This window comes from Macaca thibetana, chromosome X (genome assembly GCF_024542745.1).
Source record: "Macaca thibetana thibetana isolate TM-01 chromosome X, ASM2454274v1, whole genome shotgun sequence".
NCBI lineage: Eukaryota > Metazoa > Chordata > Mammalia > Primates > Cercopithecidae > Macaca > Macaca thibetana.
In genome coordinates this window covers 142,636,062-142,643,447 of record NC_065598.1, presented here as the reverse complement: position 1 = coordinate 142,643,447, position 7,386 = coordinate 142,636,062, and the positions used below count along the sequence as shown (strand labels likewise).

General features: G+C 37.1%; 1 non-coding gene across 1 annotated transcript; it reads right to left on the bottom strand.

Annotated features, from left to right (window-relative positions):
• Positions 1-6,742: 6,742 nt before the first annotated feature.
• On the bottom strand, positions 6,743-6,844 carry LOC126946984 (U6 spliceosomal RNA). Its single transcript, XR_007722845.1, has one exon. It is a non-coding gene; the product is annotated as a U6 spliceosomal RNA (small nuclear RNA).
• Between the last annotated feature and the right edge of the window lie 542 nt (positions 6,845-7,386).

Here is a 7,386-nt window from a genome sequence, read left to right as displayed (position 1 = left end):
CAAAATAGCGTGGTACTGGTACCAAAACAGAGATATAGACCAATGGAACAGAACAGAGCCCTCAGAAATAATACCACACATCTACAGCCATTTGATCTTTGACAAACCTGACAAAAACAAGAAATGGGGAAAGGATTCCCTATTTAATAAATGGTGCTGGGAAAACTGGCTAGCCATAAGTAGAAAGCTGAAACTAGATCCCTTCCTTACTCCTTATACAAAAATTAATTCAAGATGGATTAGAGACTTAAATGTTAGACATAAACCATAAAAACCCTAGAAGAAAACCTAGGCAATACCATTCGGGACATAGGCATGGGCAAGGACTTCATGTCTAAAACTCCAAAAGCAATGGCAACAAAAGCCAACATAGCCCAATGGGATCTAATTAAACTAAAGAGCTTCTGCACAGCAAAAGAAACTACCATCAGAGTGAACAGGCAACCTACAGAATGGGAGAAAAATTTTGCAATCTACTCATCTGATGAAGGGCTAATAACCAGAACCTACAAAGAACTCAAACACATTTACAAGAAAAAAACAAACAACCCCATCAAAAAGTGGGTGAAGGATATGAACAGACACTTCTCAAAAGAAGACCTTCATACAGCCAACAGAAACATGAAAAAATGTTCATCATCACTAGTCATCAGAGAAATGCAAATCAAAACCACAATGAGATACCATCTCACACCAGTTAGAATGGCAATCATTAAAAAGTCAGGAAACAACAGGTGCTGGAGAGGATGTGGAGAAACAGGAACACTTTTACACTGTTGGTGGGACTGTAAACAAGTTCAACCATTGTGGAAGACAGCGTGGCGATTTCTCAAGGATCTAGAACTAGAAATACCATTTGACCCAGCCATCCCATTACTGGGTATATACCCAAAGGATTATAAATCATGCTGCTATAAAGACACATGCACACGTATGTTTATTGCGGCAGTATTCACAATAGCAAAGACTTAGAACCAACCCAAATGTCCATCAATGACAGACTGGATTAAGAAAATGTGGCACATATACACCATGGGATACTTTGCAGTCATAAAAAAGGATGAGTCCATGTCCTTTGTAGGGACATGGATGCAGCTGGAAACCATCATTCTCAGCAAACTGTTGCAAGAACAGAAAACCAAACACCACATGTTTTCACTCATAGGTGGGAACTGAACAATGAGAACACTTGGACACAGGAAGGGGAACATCACACCCTGGGGCCTGTTGTCAAGTGGGGCGAGGGTGGAGGGATAGCATTAGGAGATATACCTAATGTAAATGATGAGTTAATGGGTGCAGCACACCAACATGGCACATGTATACATATGTAACAAGCCTGCACATTGTGCACATGTACCCTAGACCATAAAGTATAATAAAAAGAAAATTAAAAAAGAAAAAAATAAGAAATAAAAACTCAAGTTACAATTTATTTCAAAATCAAAAACAGTTGTTGTACTATATATTCACACCCATGGAATGCTTCAAAGATGTACTCAGAGGACAAGGTATAGCTTTAAACATGTGTATTAAAAAACAGTAAATATTGGGAAAAAATTAAGTGCTTAATTCAACAAACTAGAAAATTAATAGAAAAAGTATACCCAAAGAAATCAGAAAGAACTGACACAGATAATGCTGTAGAAAATGGTAAGACAAGCCAACAATACATTAAATAAATAAGCAAAACTGAAATTTGGTTTTGGAAAGAACAAGATAAAAAACTTGACAAGTGTGATTATGAAAAAAAGAACAAACACACAAGTTATGTTAAGAATGAGAAAGCAGAATTAAATATATGGAGCATATTTTAAAATTTGTAAGAAGAATTCTACATGTACAATTTTATACCCTACATTTAAACTCATGATTATAGAAAATACCCGAAGAAATAGTAGAAAATTTGAATAGGAAAATAACAATATAAGAACTGAAAAGATATTCAAAAATTTTACCCTTACCATGTATCTGACTCAGATGATTTTACAGTAGAGTTCCATCAAATCTTCAATAGACGTATCATTGTAATGCTATACAAATTGTGCTGGTCATATAACAAAAATGAAAAACTTTCTAATTCACTCTATGCAACCACTGCCTGTACTCCCTAAACAATCACACTTCCTGTTTCTTCTTTTCTCTCTTCTCCCTACGCATTGGTTAGAACAATATTCAGTGTTTACATTATTGTGATGCTGGGCATATTAATGTGTACGGTTGTTTTTGTTTTTGTTTTTGAAGTTGTCATCTTCCTGAAACATCACTTTCTTCTTCAGGCTATTCACCTCTGTTTGCTTGTTTTGGTTTCTCTCATGTCAGAGTTTCCTCAGATGTCTGTGATCTTTAGATGTCCATTCATATTTATGAGGGAGATACTAAAAAGATTACTAGCAACGCTGAGCATGTGAGTAGGGTTTTTGGGCTGTAGGGTTCACTGCCAATGGTATAGCTGCACTGTTTCATTGGGGAACTCCTGATTGTCAGTACCTTTAGACTCAGTGTTTTTAGATTTTTCTTCTTGTGCTGGTTGTATTCTGCAGAGAGACATCCTCCCATCTTCTGCCTGGAATGTAAAATCTAGTGTTTTGGGATCCCAGTTGATGAAGAAGGTTTAAGGTCTCAATAGTCAGTGCTCAGAGAATTTTACTTAACCCCAGTTTTCAATATGGTATCCCCACCCTCATCTGTGCTTCATATTCTCTAGTCCAGACATCTGTTTTATCTTCTCCACAGGCTATACATTTGGTCCTCTGATGAGTTTGGGGAACAGTAGTCAACCACACAGCCAGGGTTTAAAGGAGTATACATCTGGGCCTCCAGATGTTCAGACTTTCAAGCAATCTGTTTTCAACCTCTTGTTCCCCCTCGCTCTTTCCAGATGTAAGGTACAGTCAGTTCCTGGAATTTAAGGAGACTCTTCAGTACAAGTCATGTTGTTTCTTGGCTTCCCCTACTATCCGCTTAAGGTTCAGGTTCCTTTTTTTTTTTTTTTTTTTTTGAGACGGAGTCTTGCTCTGTCACCCAGGCTGGAGTGCAGTGGCGCGATTTCGGCTCACTGCAAGCTCTGCCTCCTGGGTTCACGCCATTCTCCTGCCTCAGCCTCCTGAGTAGCTGGGACTACAGGCACCCGCCACCGCGCCTGGCTATTTTTTGTATTTTTAGTAGAGACCGGGTTTCACCGTGTCAGGTTACTTTTTAAATTTTTAGTTCTGGGGTACTGGTGCAGGATGTGCAGGTTTGCTACATAGGTAAACGTGTGCCATGATGGTTTGCTGCACCTGTCAATCCATCACCTAGGTATTAAGCCCTGCATGCATTACATATTTTTCCTATGCTCTCCCTCCCCTACCCACCCACCGACAGGCCCCATTGTGTGTTGTTCCCCTTCCTGTGTCCATGTGTTCACATTGTTCAACTCCCACTTATAAGTGAGAACTTGCAGTGTTTGGTTTTCTGTTCCTGCGTTAGTTTGCTGAGGATAATGGCTTCCAACTCGACCCATGTCCCTGCAAAGGACGTGATCTCATTCCTTTTTTGTGGCTGCATGACCACCTTTTCTTTATCCAGTCTACCATTTATGGACATTTAGGTTGATTCCATGTCTTTGCTATTGTTAATAGTGCTGCAATGAGCACATGTTTGCATGTATCTTTATAATAGAATGATTTATATTCCTTAGAACGTATACCCAGTAATGGGATTGCTGGGTCAAATGGTATTTCTGCCTCTAGGTCTTTGAGCAATCACCGCACTGTCTTCCACAATAGTTGAACTAATTTACACTCCCACCAACAATGTAAGTGTTCCTTTTTCTTCACAACCTTGCCAGCATCTCTTGTTTTTTGACTTTTTAAAAATAGCCATTATGACTGGTGTGAGATGGTATCTCACTGTGGTTTTGATTTGCATTTCTCTAATGATCAGTGATGTTGAGCTTTTTTCATTTTTTTGTATATGTTTTTCATGTTTCATACATATATGCTTTTCATATATGTTTCATACATATATGCTTTTCATATATATTTTATACATATATGGTTTTCATATGTTTCATACATGTTTTCACATATGTTTCACACATCCATGTTTTCATGTTTCATACATCCATGTTTTCATGTTTCATACATGCATGTTTTCATATATGTTTCAACATACATGTTTTCATGTTTTACACATGCATGTTTTTCATATGTTTCTTTCATATGTTTTTCATATATGTTCCTTTCATATAGATTTCTTTCGTATATGTTTTTCATCTATGTTTCTTTCATATATGAAGTTCATTCATGATTTGGCTCTCTGCTTGCCTGTTGTTGGTGTATAAAAATGCTAGCTGTTTTTGTACATTTATTTTATATCCTGAAACTTTGCTGAAGTTGCTTATCAGCTTAAGAAGCTTTTGGGCTGAGACAATGGAGTTTTCTAGATATAGCATCATGTCATCTGCAAACAAAGATAGTTTGACTTCCTATTTGAATATGCTTTATTTCTTTCTATTGTGAGATTGCCCTGGCCAGAACTCCCAATACTAGTTTGAACAGGAATGGTGAGAGAGGGCATTCATGTCTTGTGCTGGTTTTCAAGGGGAATGCTTCCAGCTTTTGCCCATTCAGTGTACTGTTGGCTGTGGGTTGTCATATATGGTCCTCATTGTTTTGAGGTATGTTCCTTCAATACCTAGTTTATTGAGAGTTTTTAACATGAAAGGATGTTGAAGTTTATCAAAGGCATTTTCTGCATCTATTGATATAATCCTGTGTTTTTTGTCTTTAGATATGTTTATGTGATGAATCACATTTATTGATTTGTGTACGTTGAACCAACCTTGCATCCTGGGGATGAAGCCAACTTGATCATGGTGGACAAACTATTTGATGTGCTGCTAGATTTGGTTTGCCAGTGTTTTATTGAGGATTTTTGCATCTACGTTCATCCAGGATATTGGCCTGAAGTATTCTTTTTTCATTGTGCCTCTGCCAGGTTTTGATATCAGGATGATGCCGGACTCATAAAATGAGTTAGGGAGGAGTCCCTACTTGTCATTTTTAAAAAATTGTTTTAGTATAAATGATGCCAGCTCTTCTTTGTACCTCTGGTAAAATTCGGCTGTGAATCCATCTGGTCCTGGGCTTTTTCTGGTTGATAGACTATTTATTACTGCCTCAGTTTCAGAAATCATTATTGGTGTATTTAGGGATTCCATTTCTTCCTGGTTCAGTCTTTGGAGGGTGTATGTGTCCACGAATTTATCCATTTCTTCTAGATTTTCAAGTTTATGTGCATAGAGGTGTTTATAGTATTCTCTGATGGCTGTTGGTATTTCTGTGGGTCAGCGGTGATATCCCCCTTATCATTTCTGATTGTGTTTATTTGAATCTTCTCTCTTTTCTTCTTTATTCATTTAGCTAGTGGTCTATTTTATTAATCTTTTCAAAAAACCAGCTCCTGGTTTCATTGTTATTTTGAAGGGTTTTTTGTGTCTCTATCTCCTTCAGTTCAGCTCTGATCTTAGTTAATTCTTGCCTTCTGCTAGCTTAGGGGTTTGTTTGCTCTTGCTTTTCTAGTTCTTTTAGTTGAGATGTTAGATTGTTAACTTGATATATTTCTAGCTTTTTTTTGTGGGCATTTAGTACTATAAATTTCCCTCTTAACACTGCTTTAGCTGGATCCCAGAGATTCTGGTACATTGTCTCTTTTTTCTCATTAGTCACAGAGTTTCTTGATTTCTGCTTAATTTTATTATTTACCCAAGAGTCATTTAGGAGAAGGTTTTTCCATTTACATGTAATTGTGTTGTTTTGAGTCAAATTCTTAATCTTGAGTTCTAATTTGATTGTACTGTGGTCTGAGAGACTGTTAGGATTTCAGTTATTTTGTATTTGATGAGGAGTGTTTTACTTCTAATTATGTGATCAATTTTAGAGTAAGTGCCATGTGGCAATGAGAAGAATGTATAGTCTGTTGAATTTGGGTGGAGAGTTCTGTAGATATCTATCAGCCCCACTTGATCCAGAGCTGAGTTCAGGTTTTAAATATCTTTGTTAATTTTCTGTCTCAATGATCTAATATTGACATCGGGGTGTTAAAGTCTCCCAATATTATTGTGTAGGAGTCTAAGTCTCTTTGTAGGTCCCTAAGAACTTGCTTTATTAATCTGGGTGCTCCTGTATTGCGTGCATATATAAGATAATTAGCTCTTCTGGTTGAATTGAACCTTTTACCATTATGTAATGCTCTTCTTTGTCTTTTTTGAACTTTGTTCGTTTAAAATCTGTTTTGTCAGAAATTGATATTGCAACGCCTGCTTTTTTCTGTTTTCCATCTGCTTGATAACATTTCCTCCATCCCTTTATTTTGAACCTATGTGTGTCTTTGCATGTGAGATGGGTCTCTTGAAGACAGCATACCAGTGGGTCATGACTCTGTCAAGCTTGCCATCTGTGCCTTTTAATTGGGATATTTAGCCCATTTACATTTAAGGTTAGTATTTTTATGTGTGAATTTGATCCTGTCATGATGATTCTGGCTGGTTATTTTGCAGGCTTGTTTTTGTGGTTGCTTAATGGTGTCACTGGTCTGTGCAATTCAGTGTGTTTTCATAATGACTGGTAGTGGTTTTTCCTTTCCATATTCAGTGCTTCCTTCAGGAAATCTTGCAAGGCAGGCCTGCAAGTGTTGAAAAATTCACTAAGCATTTGCTTGTCTGAAAAGGATCTTACTTTCTTGTTTGCTTATGAAGAAAAATATGGAATGCTTCACAAGTTTGCATGTCATCTTTGTGCAAGGGACATACTAATGTTCTCTCTACCATTTCATTTTAGTATATATGCTGCTGAAGTAACCACCAAAAGATTTTTTTAGTGGTTGCATAATAGTCTTCAGTCATTCTTCAACTGGTAGTTGTCCAATTTTCTTTCACCTTTTTATATTATCAAAAAAATTCACAGGGAACATATGTATATCCATTGATATGGGGTTTTCTGTTAGACATAAAAAAGGAATTGCTCAATGTGTGCTGCTTTTGAGTGCAAATAACAGAACTCAAACCAGCAATGGTTTAAACCAGGAATATATTAGTTGTTTAGTGAACAAGAAATCTGGTAGAAGATAGTCACAGTTTGAGTGTTCAAAGTCATAGTCCACAAGCCAAGCTCTTTTCATAATTCTATTCTTCCATTCCTAGGCATATTGTCTCTTGGTTACAAGATGTCTACTGAAGCTCCAGATGTTCACACAACAAGATACAAAGTATAAGGGGAAGGAAGAGGGCAAACAGAAGGCCAAAAACAATTTCACATATATCCATCTCTATACCAGTCAATGGTCAATGGGAATGGCATGTCATGATTTATTTGGACTGGGTGCATTGCTCCCTAAACAAGA